The 19,165-nt window shown below is 39.6% G+C and overlaps 2 pseudogenes across 1 annotated transcript; one reads left to right on the forward strand and one right to left on the reverse strand.

Moving 5' to 3' along the window:
• Positions 1-1,138: 1,138 nt before the first annotated feature.
• LOC110343990 (ubiquitin carboxyl-terminal hydrolase CYLD pseudogene) lies at positions 1,139-11,493 on the forward strand (annotated as a pseudogene). The gene has a single exon (XR_015440326.1). The product of XR_015440326.1 is annotated as a ubiquitin carboxyl-terminal hydrolase CYLD pseudogene (transcript).
• A 2,835-nt stretch (positions 11,494-14,328) lies between these two features.
• Positions 14,329-14,789, reverse strand: LOC147825584 (H/ACA ribonucleoprotein complex subunit 2 pseudogene; annotated as a pseudogene).
• Between the last annotated feature and the right edge of the window lie 4,376 nt (positions 14,790-19,165).

Below are 19,165 nucleotides of genomic sequence, written 5' to 3' on the forward strand. Positions count from 1 at the left end.
TAAGTCCGTGAACCAATGTACTACTGTAATTATCAAGTTACCAAAACCTTAACTTTCCCACACCAGATGGAAGCCGTGGTAGTAGCATTTGAGCTCATCCAGCACCCTCTGTCTCAGTGACTTCTTTACTGCCACTGAGGCTGCTGGACTCTACACCCTCCTCCAGCTTTTTGTTCTTGACCTTTAGGGACTGGAGTCATGGCTGAGAGGGGGCAGCAAATGCCAGCCATTCACCAGAAGGTACTGGCCCACCGATGAACACACTGGCTGCAGCGGGAGTCCATGGCACTCCTGCCACCCCACACAGGTGCTCAGGCCTCCGCGTCCAGTGGCTACTGGACTCGGCTCTGAGGCACAGCTACAACTTCTACTGTGATATTGAAGAAAAATTGTGAGAAGAGAAATCTTTGCCATATTTCTGATCTCAGTGAGAAAGATTTGTGTCTCTCATCATGCACAGCAGCGATGGTATCCATCAGTCTTGTAGATGTTCTTTCAAGGCATACTACTGAGAATGTCCATTAACGGAGTGTTGCTCCAAGAATGATGCAGGCAGGGTCAGCTGAAGAAGCCACGATGCAACCAGACTCATGGTCCCTAATATTGAAGATATTTGAAGTCTTTATATTCTGAGATGGTTCATTATGCAGTGATAATTGAACCAGGATGCTGATTTCTGTGAAGACATCAGGATCTGGAAGAGAGGGGAGGACGAGGAGCTGTGGTGCCTCCTCTTGGACATCAGAGAGCCCCTGTGATGGAGATGCGGGAGCCACACCCGCCCCAGGCACAGGATCTTGCTATGTAGTTCGGGCTGGCCTTGAACACAGTAGGTAGCTGAGGGTGATTTCAAATGCATTTACTCAGTCTCCCGGTGCTGGGATTACAAGAATCCTCCACAACATTTGGAAGCAGGTAGTAATTTGCTGGAAACTCATGACCTGACACTCTCTTCCTGATAAATGCTGCTGCTCCCAGCTGGCCACACAGTCACGAAGGGTAAACAAACAGTGCTCCGAAGGGGACTGTCCTATATGAGCTATCGTCTTCAGGTTCACCTCTTTGCAGATCCTGAAATCAAGATTTCAATAGCTCAATGTTGCTGGTATCAGGTTGACCCTCACATAGAAGAAATTTATTATATAACTTTCTAGAGCAGGCCCAGGGACACCATAGCCACATAAAATCCTCAGATGTACTTCACAGTGCAAAACAGCAAAAAACTTGAGGAGCAGAGCCCCCCCCCCAGTGTGGAGGAGGTGAGCTGTGTGGGTGCCAGCAGCACCACTCTGCCCCACCCCGGTGGCTGCTCTGAGACAGTATTGGGATCCACAGCACAGAGGTGCAGGGGGTCATAAAGGACACTGTTCTGAGCTCCAGAAGACAGAGCAGAAGTGAGCATCGGAGAGAGGGCCTCTCTCAAGCTCCTTGATGAAAATGGAAGCCCATTGGAAAAGTGAAGAAAATCTCTGCAATAAAGGCACCCCAGACCACTGTAGTTGCACACTGAATGAGGCAGGATGGTGTGTGACTGCAGTCCCAGCACGCTGGACAGCTGAGGTAAGAAGGTCACATGGTGGAGTCCAGCCCGACCAATTTGGTGAGTTACTGAGACCCTTAGTGGGTATCTGGAGTAAAATGTCTGAGGATATAGTTCACTGAGGAGATGCAGAGTACAAGCCCCAGTAATGCAAAAGTGAAAAGCTAACAGCTAGATGAGAAATAGAAAAAAAATTCATAGGTACTTAGATAAAAATAACAAAATAAGTGGCCACTGATTTATTTAGTATGAAGAAAAAATGGTTGTCATGGGCGGAGACAGGGGAAGAGTCCCCACAGTCCCGGGCCTGACTCTTCCGACGACACAGAAGGTTGTAGAAGAACTAGATAGAGACCGAAAGCATAGAAGCAAAGTTGTACTTTTATTGAGCAACCATGCAAGAGTATAGCTGCCTTCTCACAGAGAGACAGGCAGGGGTGCCTGAAACAGAGCCACCGTTGCAGGGGGGTCTCAAGATGCTGGTTTTGTAGTAGTTGGGGGCCTATCCTGCCTCTGGGCTGAGGGCGCCCCTACTTGATTGGTTAATGATTAACTTAGCTCATTACTAGGGACAACAAGGAAGGGTCTTTTCAGGGGCCTTTTACATCTTAGGGCCAAGGTTCTTTTTCCTTTTGATCTTAGCAGACCAAGCTTTGCAGGGTACAGCATGAAGAGGAGGTGTATCCTCAGCAGACTGTCAGCTTTTTACGGGTGGTTAAGCCTGTTCCGCGAGCTATCTGAAGTCCTTTGGGGAGGGGCTCATCTCTCCCTGCCTAGGGGTCTCTATCCCTACAGGGCTATAGGCTTTTCTATTACATGGAGACTCAGGTGATGGAACCCCAAGACATGAGGTCACTTCCTTGGCAACATCTCCAAACAGAACTCGGAACCCTTGCTAACAGGTGTCACAATCTTGTAACTGCCATCTCCCAAGCTCACTTGGCCAGAGCCGGTCAACAGCGAACATGCTGAGCTGCTTCTCCACTTTGAGAGGCCGCAGCCTCAAGGCCCCAGGTAGAGAAAGTATCTGTGAAAGATTAAGAAGATGGCTGACTCCATCCAGATGCCACAGGCCATGCTGCAGCAGCCGGACGACTGTCACAGACACCCCAGGGATGGTCTCCCCGGGAGTGACCACCAGTGACCTACCAAAATCAAGGTACCCTGGTGAAGTCTCCCTAGGCCAAAATACCAATGGCACAGAAACTGGGAAGAGCATGGGGCAAGTATCACCAGGCCCAGAAACACCCAGTAGCTCTGGGAAGGCCTCCCCAGAGCCAGGCACAGGAAACCTAGAGAGTCAAAGTCCAGGGAGGGAGACCGAAGTCACAGCCACCATCCTCCGAGAGACACTGAGAAGCCTGGTGTCCATCCGTCCAGGCCTGGCCGGCACTATTGGAAACAACTTCACAAAGAGCCTTGCAGGATTCTGGCCAGTGTGGTCCCTGCAGACAGTCAGGCCACTCTCGTTCTCTGAGCTCTGCCTGCCTGTTTCCCTGGGCAGCCAACCCGTCTATGGTCCCGTCTTCCCAGGCACCTCCACCACCCACACCTCTACCCGATCAGCCCTGATTTTGGGAAGGGACATCATGACAAGATCACTTGAGAATTCCATCCCCTTTGAGGGCCTGTGTGATAAAGATGGAGATGTGTGGTGTTTGGACAATAAACATCTTTTCACCACACACTGGGTAGAGGAGGGAGGAGACCCGGACACTGTGTCACCTCAGTTGGAGTTAGAAGAGGCCGTTAGGGTTTCTAAGCTAAAGAAAGATTCTGAGCTCTTAATTCATTCATCTCCTTGTATACCAGAACATCCTAAAGCGCCTTGTCCAGGAGCAGAGAAATCCATCCGCCACAGAGCTGCAGGCTGCTGGAGAAAGCTGTATTATGTGAATGGCCACACTTTTCAGGCCAAACGCTTCAGCAGGAGAGCTCACTGTGCTGTCTGCACAGACAGTGTAGGGGGACTTGGCCACCAGATGTATAAGTGCACCGACTGTAAACTCGCAGTTCACAAGAAGTGCCGCAAACATATCTCAATTGAATGTGGGCAGTGTTCTTTACCATCAGAGCCCACGATGCCAGTCGAGCCATCACCCATGGCTTCAGACCCTGCACACACAGCAATCCCACATAACCTTTCAACTCGTGAGGCTTTAGAACAAGTTGATGAAGAGAATGAGGCGGGGAACACCAGGGAAAGTGGCAAAGCTTCATCTGGCTTAGGTGTTGAGGACTTTGATTTGCTCCGAGTGATTGGCAGGGGAAGTTATGGGAAAGTACTGTTAGTCCAAGAGAAAGAATCAAATTGTATGTATGCAGTGAAAGCCGTGAAAAAGGATTTTCTAAACAAATACCCCAAAGAACGACTGGGTTGTCATCCTCACAGGGGCTTTGGTGATATTCAGGAGCATCCATTCTTCCAAAATGTGGACTGGGACATGATGGAACAAAAGCAGGTGGTGCCTCCATTTAAACCAAATATCTCAGGTAGCAGATTCAAACTCCCCCCTTTGGAAATAAACTCCAGAGTTTCTTTGAAGGTTGGAAAAACTATAGAATCTGGAACAGTTATATTCTGTGATGTTTTGCCAGGAAAAGAGAGCTTAGGATATTTTGTTGGTGTGGACATGGATAACCCCATTGGCGACTGGGATGGAAAGTTTGATGGAGTACAGCTTTGTGGTTTTGCAAGTGTTGAAAATACAATTCTCTTGCACATCAATGATATCATCTCAGATAGCATGACACAGGAAAGGAGGCCTCCCAAACTTCCCTTTATTTCACAAGGTGTTGGGGACAAAGATTCATCCAGCCGTGATAAACCAAAGGCTACAGAATCTACCTCCGACCCTGGAAATAGAAATAGATCTGAATTATTTTATACCTTAAATGGGTCACATGGCCTGGAAGTGGGCTCACTGGCTGAAGTGAAGGAGAATCCTGTTTTTTATGGGGTCATCCGCTGGATTGGTCAGCCACCGGGGCTCAATGAAGTTCTAGCTGGACTGGAACTGGAGGATGAATTCGCAGGCTGCACAGATGGAACCTTCAGGGGCACTCGATATTTCACCTGTGCCCCGAAGACAGCGCTGTTCGTGAAACTGAAGAGCTGCAGGCCAGACTCTAGGTTTGAGCTCCTGCAGCCTGTCTCCAATCAGATTGAGTGTTGCAGATCCTTAGAATTTGGAGGCTATTTAAGTGAAGTGGTAGAAGAAAACATCCCACCAAAAATGGAAAAAGAAGGTTTGGAAATAATGATTGGAAAAAATAAAGGGATCCAGGGATATTACAATTCTTGTTACTTAGATTCAACCTTATTTTGCTTATTTGCTTTTAGTTCTGTTCTGGACACTGTATTACTTAGACCCAAAGAAAAGAATGATGCAGAGTATTACAGCGAAACACAAGAACTACTGAGGACAGAAATTGTTAATCCTCTGAGAATATATGGATATGTATGTGCCACAAAAATTATGAAACTGAGGAAAATACTTGAAAAAGTTGAACCTGGATCAGGATTTACCTGTGAAGAAAAAGATCCTGAAGAATTCTTAAATATCCTGTTTCACCACATTTTAAGGGTAGAACCATTGTTAAAAATAAGATCAGCAGGTCAAAAAGTACAAGATTGTTACTTCCATCAAATTTTCATCGAAAAAAACAAGGAAGTTGGAGTTCCTACAATTCAACAGTTATTAGAATGGTCGTTTATCTACAGTAACCTGAAATTTGCAGAGGCACCATCGTGTCTGATTATTCAGATGCCTCGATTTGGAAAAGACTTTAAATTATTTAAAAAAATTTTTCCTTCTTTGGAATTAAATATAACAGATTTACTTGAAGATACTCCCAGGCAGTGCCGGATCTGCGGAGGGCTCGCCATGTATGAGCGTAGAGAGCGGTATGATGATGCGGACATCTCAGCTGGAAAGATCGAGCGGTTTTGTAAAACCCGCAACACTCAAGTCCACCTTCATCCCAAGAGGTTGAATCATAAATATAACCCAGTGTCACTCCCCAAAGATTTGCCTGACTGGGACCGGAGACATGGCTGCATCCCCTGCCAGAAGATGGAGTTGTTTGCTGTTCTCTGCGTAGAAACGAGCCATTATGTTGCATTTGTGAAGTATGGGAAGGACGATTCTGCCTGGCTCTTCTTTGACTGTATGGCCGACTGGGATGGTGGTCAGAATGGCTTCAACATTCCCCAGGTGACCCCCTGCCCGGAAGTGGGCGAGTACCTGAAGATGTCTCCCGAGCACCTACACTCCTTGGACTCCAGGAGAATCCAAGGCTGTGCTCGCCAACTTCTTTGCGATGCATATATGTGCATGTATCAGAGTCCCACCATGAGCTTATACAAGTAATGAGTCATCCTAAGAGGTGAAGAGACTGAACACAAAAATCTCAGTGTTGTAATCGCCTGGAGCTGGCAGTTCTGGTGCCGGCAATGGGTATCTTTGTGTGGTGGCAATTCAGAAAAGGATTGCTGTGCTTCAAAACCAATTGCTTTTGTGTTACCGAAGTATTTAATAAGCATTTTGCACTCTAGAAAGTATGTTTGTGTTGGTTTTTTAAGAAGTCTAAATGAAGTTAATTAATACCTGAAGGTTTAAGTTAACTGCATTGATTATATGATATTTTTGGAAGCATAAAACTTTAACTGTGACAGTTTAAAACCTCTTTTAGGCCACTGAAAATATAAATAAATATTTCTTCTTTCTGGAAAAAAAACCAAAACAAAACCCCTCAAATATCTCTGAGCGATTCGGTTTGGACAACTTTGATCCTGAATTTACTAATGAACCTGTCCAGCTGACCCCAGATGATAATGATGTCGTGAGGGAGCTTGATGGATATGAATTTGCAGGTTTTGAGTACATCAAACATCTTATGATGTGTGAAGAAGGGGTCTGATCCCCATTTTTCAACTATGCATTTTCCTTATGTTCCCATTTAATGCTTGGAAAAACTTGTTACCAGCCTAGATAGAATTAACCATTTCAGAGATGTCAGGAAGGTAATTTTAATTTATTGTTTTGAAGCGATATTTAGATGTACTACTTGATTCTTATAGTCTGTAGTAGAGAATATCGAACTTTTTGTTCATAGATTAGATTTTTATGAACTGATTTAAATAACAATGAGGCAATCGCTTTTAACCACACTTGTATGTACATTCCATTTGTTGAGTGGGACATAATGCCTAATATTTTTTCTTTTTGCTTATGATACAAGAAAACAATTTGTCTTTTCAGTAAAATATCTTACCTATGCTAGTTTCTCTCCAACTACACTTTTGAAACTGACCACCTTTTGGTGCCAATTTATGTAATCTTTAGGAAAATCCAAAAAAATACCAACAATTGTGAATAAAAACATATACTTGTATCTTTTTTATATGAAGAAAATACAATATATGACCACAAGCTTTGGAAAGGTAATAGTTCTCATGAAATGGGGCATCTGAAAAAGATTAAAAGATAATTTATTAAATGTTTATAGGGCTGGGGATTTAGCTCAGTGGTTTTGCTGCCTGCTGCACAATCTCAAGGACCCGAGTTCAATTCCTGGTAACAACAACAAAAAAAAGTTTATAAATTTTAAATTATTCTAAATTTAAAACTAGATCATTAAAATTAAATTAAACTCAGATTGTACCATTATAACTTATTTACATTTAGGTGATGATGGTTACCTTTCACGTCCTTGGCATAAAAATGATACTAAAACAGAAGGATAATATATAGCATCCTAATTTTACTTAATGATCTAGTTTTAAATTCAGAATGATTTAAAATTTATAAACATTTAAGAAATTATCTTTTTTTTTTTTTGGTACCGGGGATCGAACTCAGGTCCTTGCGCTTCCGCAGCAGGTGGTGAAACCACTGAGCTAAATCCCTGGCCCTAAGAAATTATCTTTTAACCATTTTTAGATGCCCCAAAGCTTTTACTCCTGTATTGTCTTTTCTTCATATAATTTAGTTTGAAACTAATGAAAACATCAAAGGAAAATGTTTACAGACATTCTCCTCTTCATTTCCAAGGTGTGTACGTTTCTCTTAATGCCTGGGACTTGTTTTAAAACAAAAAGCAGAATTTATTCACAACATAAACTTATAGAGAATTCTAACATGTCAGATATATGTTTAGGATCTTGCTTTTAAGTGTTGCTCTTTTCCATAGGGCATTTCAGAGTGTAGAATAATCACCCAGGGTGTTTGTTTACCATGTTTATTATTGAGCCCACATTAGAACTCTTTTGGACTTTTGAACCTCATTTTGAGAAACACTTTCTTCAAGATATTCTTTTGTCCTCCAGTTAAATAGTAGAAAGTGTGTTTAAGATGTTACAAGCAGAAATTTACAACTTTATGAACATTTTTGAACAAATTTTACATGAATGACTTCATTAGATACCTTCCTTGTTCCCCTCAACAAAATCTTATCAGTTTTCTGCCAATGATATCCAAATGATGAGCATTTTTCTTTGTTGAGGTTTTCAGCATTATTCAAGGTGGTCTTTTGCTTTTCAGTTTTTTAAGTAGTAAGATTAACTGTACATTTTATAGAGAACTGCATTACAAATATGTTTTCAATTATTTTTGTAGTATTGAAGTGTTATGTCAGTTCTTTTCATGTCATACAGAAATTGTCTCAGAATCCTCTTTAGGGGACTAAGTCACTTTATAGTCCAAATGGATGATATTCTGGTATTCTAAAAAATTTTATTTTGCATAATCCTGTAGTCAGATCATTTTATGCATATGCAGCTTGGGTTAAATTTCAAGTACTGTGTTCAGCACTGGTATATTTACTGTATACATTTGTTTTGTTTTGATTTCTGTCATGTAGAACACCATCTTGGTCATCATAATATAATCTGTGTTGTGTTCTTCTTTTTTCATGTTACAGCCTTTAAAAAAACATTTAATGTAAATTCAAAAGGAAAAAAACCAAATCCTTAACTTATATTTTGACCTTAACATGTAGCAAGTATATACATTTGGAAACTTTTGATCATTACCCATATTTTGCCATGTATGAAATCTTGATGTAATGCAATTATCATTGTATTAAAAAACAGTAATGTGTCAGTCTCTGGGCTTTTTTAATGTTTTTGTCTACATTAAATAGTCCAAAGTCTAGTCAAATCGGTGATAAATGACCATGTCAGCTTTAATATCCTATTTTGTCTCTTATGCAACATGGAGAACACAAACCGTGATGAAACGGAAGTGGAAATCTATGCAAGGACTGCAGACAACATAAGAATTGAAAATTCAAATGAACAGCACAAATAGTTGGAGTACAATTGGAAGTGTAAAAAGAACAATTCATTATAGGAAGGCCAAACAATCAATCCAGAGGGAGAGGTCACAGAAACAAAAATAATGGTAGTCATGAGGACAGCTATAAAAATGTAAGGCATACCTCTATTTTACAACCAAGGCAATGAAATTCAGAAATACTTGATAGCTGAACAAGCTGATTTTCATAACAATAACCAATTTCAATGTAGGTGACAATACACCATCTAATGAATGATTTCACTTTCCTGAATATTAAACACGCTTACATTTTGGATTAAATACTTTGGTATATTAAAGCATATAATTCACAAATATTTACATCATAATTCTGTTCTTCATTTATTAGTGTTTAACAGTTTTTTAACTGTTTTCTCCATAATTGTTGCACTTAAGAAGATGCTGCAAACCATTCTGATAAGTTTGTTTTCATATGCTTCTGCTTGTTGATCCATGTATATGCAGCCTTATGGTATCACCTGAAACAAATGAGGTTAATATCAAAATGTAATAATTTTATAATTAGATTATGCCATTAGTCAAGAATTTTAAAACCTTAATGTTGAAAAATGCTGATTTTCTATACCTTTCTTCACTTAGAGAATGTGCCCATATAGTTGGAAAATAATCTGAAAGCATTGTAGAGTAGTTCTAATTTCTAAACATACAGTAGTCTCTTGATTTCGCAAAATACCATATGGAAATTATATTTATCAAATAGCTATTAGTAATTATTGATGAAGTATTGTTCACTTGTTGAAGAGTAAATGAAAATATAAAAGTGAAGCTTTTTTATATTTGCACTTTATTTGTATGTAAAGGGAATTCTAGGCTCATGCCTTTCTTCGTATTATATTAAAAAATGCCACAGGTGTCTTTGAATTTGGAAGTTTTTACATGGTGACCTATTTAGAAAGTGGCATACCAACCCAGAAATCTAACTATTTTTTCCACAAAAGAAAAAAATAAACAATTAGTGTGATTCACCAATTCTATGGAAACTTTCATACATTCAGCAAGGACTGTACCACTCACTGATTGACAGGAAGAATCACAGACAATAAAGTCTCTGTACTTTGTTACACAGAGACAGAAATTTAATAGTGATCCAGTAACTGGATAAAAAGTTTAAAGTAAGTGTAGTAAGAAAGTAGTAATGAAATATATTACACAGTAAGTATTTAAGGTATAAGATTCTGTAGCTTGACTTAGGAAGATTCTCCTTTTTTAAAGCCAGCCTATGATTTAGGGCCAAACAATGAGACAATGCCAGTTTTGTGAACATCTGGAGTCAGAGTCCTCACGGCACTGCAAAGGCTTCCTTGAGGACAGCAGCAGTGCGTTGGGAGGCCACACCCTGTGAACCAGGGCAGTGCTATGCAACCTGAGTTCACAGGCACTGCCAGAGGACAGACCAGGCGGCAGGGGCCTGATAGACAATTCAGATTTGAATTGTAAGGATTATGGAGAGATAGAGGGAGATGTTGGGCTATGGGATAGCATGATTTACTTTACTATTTTTAATAAAAGTCACTCCAAATATTAATTTGATACTGTATTAAAAAGCCAAGAAGAAAGGAAAAATCAGGTTGTTTTTCAGTACTTCAAGAAAGAAATTATCCTGTGAACTAAAGAAATTTTTTAAGAAGGTAGAGCAAAGTGGCTGGACTCAGAATATGTTTTAACTATTTAGAAAGTTATATTCCAAGACTTGACAAAGACATATGTCAAAAGGCAAACAAAGTATGGATTCTAGAATGGTTCCTAAGATTTCCTGAGTATATAGAAACATAGAAGAGGAATTTACCAAGATGAGGGATACGGGCTAGAAGAGATTTATTAAGGAATGATGTAACAAGAAATGTCAAAAATTCTGTTTGTGCCACTTAAGTTTGTTATATATTGTATATTTCATTCCAATTATGTCCATTTTTATAATTATGGTAATGAGGAAATGTGACTAAAGAAACTGAAAACTGAAGAATTATTTGATTTATCTTGACAAAATGCATCTTGTAATTAAAAGTTCAGGAAACAATCTGATCTTTTTTAAGCTAACAATTCTTAAGTATACTTTCAAACACAGGAATATTAACACACACATATGTACATGCACACACATGCACACACACCATACTATGAAAAGTAGCACCAATTTGCGGGAAGTGCAAAACACTGTAATCAACATATAATTTTATAGATCTTTTCATGAATGATACCACATATAAGAGAAAGGTCCCGAATGAGAATTGAAATTCAAATCTACACTTTCATATCAGACATTACCAAATAATCTTCAGGGTAAAATACCATACAGACTCTTACATAAAGATTTTACAATAAATGATTTCATTAATGTATTTAATGAAAGAAGGCCTCTTAACCTACAGGATGATCTATCACAGTAACGAACATCATCAGTGATAGTAAGGATATTAGGAAAGCTTACCAGAGCCTCCTTATGTGTTTTATTTTCTTTTTTACTGGTACAAAAATACCCAAAAATCCACAATGTAAGGAGAAGAGGTTTATTTTGACTCAGACTTCAGAAATTCTAAGTCCATAGTTGTCTGGCCCAAGTGTAGAACTGGCGTAGGGGAAAGAGCTGCTGTGAAGGAAAGCTGTGCATGTCATGGAGCCAGAAAGCAGGGAGGGAAGGGAGGAGGTGATGAACATAGGGCTCCCACCATCCTATCACTTTTCAAACACATGAGGCTTTCAAGGGACACCCCACCGCAGCACTATGTAACAGGCCCTCTTCCACTATTATTGCATGTTCCTATTGCAACAACAATTTGATGTATTCGACAAGGAGACAGAACAGCATTTCTGTAGCTAGTTAGTCTGCCTTGTAATCATTAAGGAATAATTTATGACAGAGCCACAGAGGTAGACATCAAGTTGGCCAACAAGAGATCCTAGGAAGGCTGTCTCTTGGCCCAAGAGCATTATTTACTCAGTTGTATAAATAATTAAAAAAACACCAAACCTGTTATTTTTTCAGCATTTTCTAGGTGCTGTGGACTCTGTTAAGCGTGTATGTGTATTACTTGACCTCATCTTTATTAATTCAATAGTTGTCTTTAGATGCTAGCTTTATTCCCATTTACAGGATGGTAAGATAAATCAGAAAAAGAATTAAACTGCTAAAGTTTATATACTGTATTGAGAAGCAAGTTTCAAAACCAACCTGTCAGATTCCAATCTATGTGTGTAAATGTTACTCTGCTATTAGTTCACTTCAGGCTAATGCCATTAAATGACTGAATTACACTCCATTTTGTCTTTACAGATTGTGCATGCATGTGCTTTTCTGGACAGAATGTCCAGGTTGCAGAAACCGGAAGACTCTGAGTATGTTGTGTTTATGTAATAATTTCTAAAAATGGTAGAAAATAGGAGCATTGAAAAATGTTGTTGTCTAGGCTGGCAAATAGAGTCAAGTCTTAGTTCATGAAGTTATAGATAGGTCAAGGCAACTAATTATCTATGGACCTTCTGTACATAATCACATATTATGTGGGCCTCATTTATTTCAAATTTATATAAGTGCTTTGGTTGTGCACAAAAGAAGCATGAATGAATCATCCGAGTTTAAGTTATTCAGCTATTACAATCAATTTCCACATGGAAAAACTTTTTTATTTCTTTTTGAACTCTCATTACATGTAATTAGCAACCATAACATTCATTGTAGGGAATTGGTACATGCACATAACACATTTCAATTCTTGTTCCCCCTCTCCCTCCACACCCTCTTTCAGGTAAAATAAAAATTTTAATGTAAAAAAGTTTGCCATTATTTGGTAGTTTAATTTTGATTTATGTTTGCTGTATCTCAGGCTTAAAAAAAGGAATTGCCCTTATTTGGGTCATTTTGGACCAAGAAAGCTAGGAAAAAACAATTGTATAACCAAGCAAGGACTCCAAGTTTCTTACTGAGATGGAATCAATTGTTTCCATGTACACTTCTTTGGCTAAAGCTTAATCACACAGGAAAAGAAGCGAGCCAGAACAGGTATATAATTCTGCTTCAGTGAATGGTAGAGGATACTTGAAGACTCCTTGAAGAGTGCCTGCTGTTTTTTCTAAAGCCTTTAGTTCAAAGTAATTCTCATGGCAGAGCAGCATATTTTGGGGTTGTGTATTCTGCCTCCTTTCATAAGGAACCCAAGAGCGAGCCCAGCTAAAATCAGCAGAGTTGGACCAGGAGGAGAAAAACTAAGCAGATCAATCAGGAACAAAATTAACAACGTTGTTCAAGCCGATACATCTTGAGACTGTTGGCCATGCTGCAAAACTTCACTGTTAAATTGTCAGATGTTTCAAAAGTACATAGAAATTTCTTCTTTTGCCTTTCTATGAAAGGCATAAAGTTTCCAATTTCTTCAATGAATCTTTCTTCTTGCAAGATAAGGAAAGAATAGAACATAACAAATAAACGCACACATGATTTTGAATATTTGATTTGATACATGTGTTAAAATTAAATTACTTCTGATACTTGAAGCATTTTATAGTATTTCAAGTGTAGGTTAAATGCATTCCTTTTAATGACTCTAGGAAATGAAAGGGGTAAAGGTAGTTTCACAAGAAATTAGTTATTAGCAGTAAAATACTGAGAGGTTAAAGGACGAGAGAAGAGACAGAAAAGTGTGGAGTTTATCTTACAGAAAAATCAAATGACAGTTTATATAAACTTATTTATCTTTCAAAACTTTATTAATTTAATATTAATTAGCCTAGTTCCTTTATTTTACCTTTTATTATCTTGATCATCTGCTGCCATACATAAAGCACAGAGAAATTACAGCATAGTTGACAAATTGAAAAGAAGCACAAAATCAGCAAGAAATGACCATATTTTTGCAAGACTGCATTTTAAAATTATTCTAATGTGCTTGAGACTCAGAGTAGACAGGAAGGATTGAAGTTCACTTGTGATTTAGATTACTTTAAGGTTATCTGGGACATTCTCTGAAGGAACCTAATAGGACACTGAGTGTTTTTGTTAGATCTGCAATAAGCCCCTGGTGACAGAGGCCAGAGGGCGATGGGTAGGGTGCTGACACATGCATCTCTAGGCCTCCCTCAAGGAGGGAATGGCAGTCAGCCTCTGAGCTCTTTCAAAAATCCCATCGGGAGCTGGGTGTGGCTGCACACATCTGTAAATCCAGCACTCTGGAGAGGCTGAAGCAGGAGGATGGAGTTCAAGGCCAGCCTGGGCTTCATAGTGAGATGTCCTCAGATGTCAGTCTTAGCATTTACTTCCACCCCACACTCTTTAACTGTCTTCATTTAAACGCAACAGGAAATGGCACTGATGGAGAAGACTCTGGCTCTACCATCAAGAAACCCTTGCTGAAGCTGGCTGGGAAGAGCACGTGCCCCACGGAATCGGGGAGGTGCTGTGAGCCTGAGCGCCCAGCCCAGCAGCTTCCGCCGGTGCCTGGCTTGCTGCCGAGCCCCTCACAAGGGCGGCGGCAGGGCCTGCACCTCCTGCAGGCACTCGTCATAGGCCTCCTGGTACTTCTCGTGGGCCTTGACCATTATCACACAGGTGGGGCGCTTGAAGCCCGCAGCTGCACCCAGGTCCGTCTTGGAGGGGATATAGACACAGGGCAAACTCCGGTCCTCACACATGGCTGGGAGGTGGCAGTATACCTCGACTGGTAACGTGTCTCCTGCCAAAACCATGATCCCTTTCTCGCCTTTGTTGACGAATTTCTGAACCTCCTTCACCCTGCGCTGGATCTGCTTCTGCTTCACGGCTTTCTTGATGCACTTGTACAGCTTCCGCGTGAGGCGCCGAGGAGCCAGGGGCTGCGCGATGGGGCTCAGATTGACCAGCAGCTCCCGTAAATGCGCTTGCCGCCGCACGCCTCCGCCTGAGCCTCCGGCGCATCCGGATCAGCCTTCACTTTGGTCATCGCAGCGGCGATCACCACCGCGTCCCCAGAGCGAACCACGCGGCCCGCCGCCTCGGGAATCCTATCCTCCTTAATTTTAAAAGAACTAATTTGAAGTCTCCTGTCTTCTACAAGATATGTATATATAGATGATATAGCTATGCATATCTAGATACAATCTTTGGATATCAAATGGAAACTGTTGACAGGGTAGGCACTTAGTGTGGAAAGAGTTGAAAACCATAGGAGGATCATCAGGTTTACTTGAAAATAGTGACGTCTGGAGTGTGCACACTTGACAATCATGTTAAACAAGCAGGAGCCAAATATTGATAGCAGAATGAAGGAGAACAGTGGCTCCCAAAAGTGATACAAGTCTGATAAACTTTGAAAGCATTGGGCATAAACCTTTTATTCTTAACATTGGCCTCTATTTCAATTGTGCTTGCTTTGCTGGGCTATAATACAGCCAGCAGTCCTGAGTGTTTACCCAACTAGAACAGGGAGAGTTTAGGGACAAACACATCTCCCCAACTTGTCATCAAGGAACCTAATCTCCTCCTATTTTTATTATAATGATGGTGGAGAATAAACCTGTGTTTTGTGTGATCACCATTACTCTGTTTTCTGGCCCTAATTTCCTTCTGGATGTTTAAGAATGAAGAGGTAGCCCTTATAAAGGTCAAAAATTAGACTTTTTCTTGTTAGGGTCAGTTCAGACTCCTTAGGGGTTACTTTTGGAGCCTTGTGAGAAGCCTTTGGGTTCCCTCAGTCCTTTTTCCTCTCCCAGCTGCCAGGAAGGGTCAGTGTCTTGGTGATTATGTGACTTTCCTTGGAAGCTTTGGGGATACTTTCAAAATAACATGGTGACAGTCAAATTGTGTTTGCTTCTCTGAATTATAATATAGGCATTTTTAGGCAATTTCTTACTTTTTTATTCTGCATAAAGACTAAAAATTGATTCATGTGTCAATAGTCTTCCAAATGTTTAGGGTGCACCATTTGGGATAGGCTAGATTGAGGGAGAAACACCCTTGAATTATCTTTCTTTCTGAACTGATGACAATTTCAAGGCCTCTCGGAGGAGTTCATTTAATTTTAATATATAGTGAAATTTCCTCTTTTCCATTTTCACAAATGGTGAAGGCTTTCATTTTTCTTAACCTGAAGTTATGGCACTTTAAAAAAATTAGTTTTGTTTGTTTGTTTGGTTGGTTTTTTTGCTTTTCAAATACACCTGGAAGCACTACTTTAGTTAGAGAATAAACACAATCTTTAAGCACCCGGATGTCTCATCACTCATCTTTCATAAGCATATCACAAAGTAATGCTAATGTGGTTTATAGTCTTTAAAAAATAAAGTTATAGTTTCACCTACTTATGCTTTTGAAAATGAATCAATGTTTGATAGTTACTTTGTAGGACTGCAAATTTTCAATCAAAGCAGTAAATTTGTATAAACAAAGTCCTGCAAAGATACAAGCATATTAGTCAGGAACACTAGAAAATACATGTATATGAACACACATACCAGTCACACCAATATCCCCCTCATGGTGCATTATAATTAAAAATGAAGTTGGCTTTTTTTATTTCTGCTACTAGATATTTTCAGGTTATTAATTATTAGGCAAACAGTGATTTCAAATGTAAAATGCTACTAGATCTTGACAGGATAGGTAACTGAGATAATTTTGTTAACACATATATAAATTCAAATTAAAGTTTTATACTCAGTATATGTGCAAACTTGGAAAAATAATTAACCTCATGAAACTTTAATTTCCTCCACTCTAAAATGGATATGATTTTAGTCTCTATTTCTTTGACATGAAGAAACTTAAATGAAATTGTACACGTGAAGAGCTTTGTCCAGTGGATATTCAACAAAGAATAGCCATCATCATTGTTATTTTCACTAGTGTAGCCCTTCATATTAAGATTATATCCAGTATTAGGAGTGGCATTTTAACCACATGAGAGAAAACAGCATCAGTGTCTCTTAATTAAGGTGCTTCAGCTTGGAATAAGTATGTATATTATAAGCAGAAGACAGAGACAATTTTAAGGAGTTATATGAAATTATAAAAATTATACCAGCTCAAGTTCAAATCAAAGTATGTCTTCTTTCGTTTTTAAACTTAAAAATAACTTTATTGTCAATCACACACATACAGAAATTAAAACCATTCAAAGAAGAACGAGGCAAGGGAAAAAAACCTACAATAATATTCAAATTCAGTAGAACTGAACCAAAACAAACTGAAAAGCACTTAAACATTTTTCCATATAACTTAAAAAAAATCTCAAGCACCAACAAGACACCAGAGGATGTGATTTGTTTCAGAAAGATTCCCAAAACTAACACTGAACAAATAATGATCTGGAAAAAAACCTCCAGTTAGCTAGCTAGAAGACTCCACATAAGGCAAATTTCTGCCTACTTTAAATTTCGATACAGTCACATGACTTGCAATGGAAACACAGTCCAAGAAATATGTTATTAGGCAATTTCATCCATACGTATCCTTAGATAGATAGAAACTATTCGGTATTTACACATGTGTGTCCTATTTATTTCACTTAAGAGGATGGCCTCAATGTGCATCCATTTAGCTATAAATGTCTCTAGTTTCTGGTTATTTATGGCTGAGTAGTATTCCATTTTATTTAAAAAACCACATCTTCTTTATCCAGTCTCCTGTTGATGGGCAATTGGGTTGTTTCCAAGCTTTAGCTATTTCAAACTGTACCTCTATAAACATGGGTGCACATATATCGCTGTGGTATGATTTTTTAAACTCTTTTGGGAAGATACCCAGCAGGGGGATAGCTGGGTCAAATGGGACCTCTAGTCCTAGTTCTTTCAGGTATCTCCACACTGATTTCCACAGAGGTTGCACCAGTCTGCACTCCCACCAACAATGGAGAAGGGTTCCTTTCTCCCCACATCCCCACTAGCATTTGTTATTGGATGATTTCTTAATAGCCACCATTCTTTCTGGGGTGAGGTGGAATCTCAGTGTTGTTTTCAACTGCATCTCTCCAATAACCAGTGATGTTGAGCATTTTTTCATATATTTATTTGCTGCTTTTACTTCTTTGTCTGAGAAATGTCTGTTCATTTCAGATACCCATTTTTGAATTGGGTCTTTGAATTTGGGGGGTCTGATTTTTTCCAGTTCTTTGTATATTCTAGATAGTAGTCCTTTATCTAAGGTACAGTTGCTGAAAATTTGTTCCCACATTGTAAGTTGTCTCTTAGCCCTGTTGGTGGTTTCTTTTGCAGTACAGAAGCTTTTTAATAAGATAAGATCCCAGTTGTTGATTCTTTGTGCAAGTTCCCGTGCCACTGAGCTTTTGAACGTAAAGTCTTTTCCTATACCAATATCTTCAAGAGTTCTACCTAACTTATCTTCCAGCAAATTTAGTGTTTCTGTCCTAATATTTAAATCTTTAATCCATTTCAAAATTAATTTAGTACATGGTGATAGGTATGGGTCTAGATTTAATTTTTGGCAGGTTGAAATCCAGTTTTTCCAGGCTTCCTAATTCTTTTTGTTTTTCCAGTACTGGGGATCAAACTCAGGACCTTGTGCTTGTGAGGCATGTGCAGAGCCACTGAGCTATATCCCTGACCCTTGGCTTCCTAATTCTCCAGTACGCTTATTTCCCGTTGGCTACCTCTTACCACATCATTACAGCAGAAAGGCAGACTGCCATGTAAAATGAACCATTCCCCTATAAGATTTCCACAAGCAACACAGATTTGTTGAACTCTGCGCAAAAGCCCTATGTTTCTCTGGAGTATATAAGCGGGGAGAAGGGAGATTCAGAGAGAAGAGTCAGGTTCCTGGGTTCAGGAACTCTCAGGCCAGATGGGGAAACAGTTTCATTTGTCAAAAAAAGAAATGAATATAGAATTGTAGGGAAAGTTGGGGGATAGGCAGGGAAAGTTAAAGAGCCTCAGTGGGGTTTTTGGCAAATAAAGAGTTAAACTCTTACTAGAGAAAGTAGCTAAGAAAAACAGAGAGCTGATGAGAAAACCTGGTTCACTTCATGCCAAGACCCAATTCCTTCCTCCCTCCATCTCCAATTAAGCACAAGGGAAAGGGGGGGGCGTATTACAAGAATTCACTTTGCATATAAAATATGCACTAACACCTAAATACCCTATACCATATTGGAGGTCTCCTACTGAGAATTAGATAGAGGTAAGAGTTTGCTTTTGCTTCATAAATTCTGTGACTCACTTAGGTAATCAAAATTGTCTTGGATTTTTGTCAGTTGCATATGCCTTGAGTTTTTATGCCTTGTTTCTCTTTAATGCATTATCTTTTTTTTTTTTTCTTTTGGTCCTCGGGATCAAACTGAGGACTTGCGCTTTTGAGGCAGGT

The sequence above is a fragment of the Heterocephalus glaber genome, unplaced genomic scaffold, assembly GCF_053883595.1.
Source record: "Heterocephalus glaber isolate CG9 unplaced genomic scaffold, H.glaber_assembly_v1.0 deba00001497, whole genome shotgun sequence".
Taxonomy (NCBI): domain Eukaryota; kingdom Metazoa; phylum Chordata; class Mammalia; order Rodentia; family Bathyergidae; genus Heterocephalus; species Heterocephalus glaber.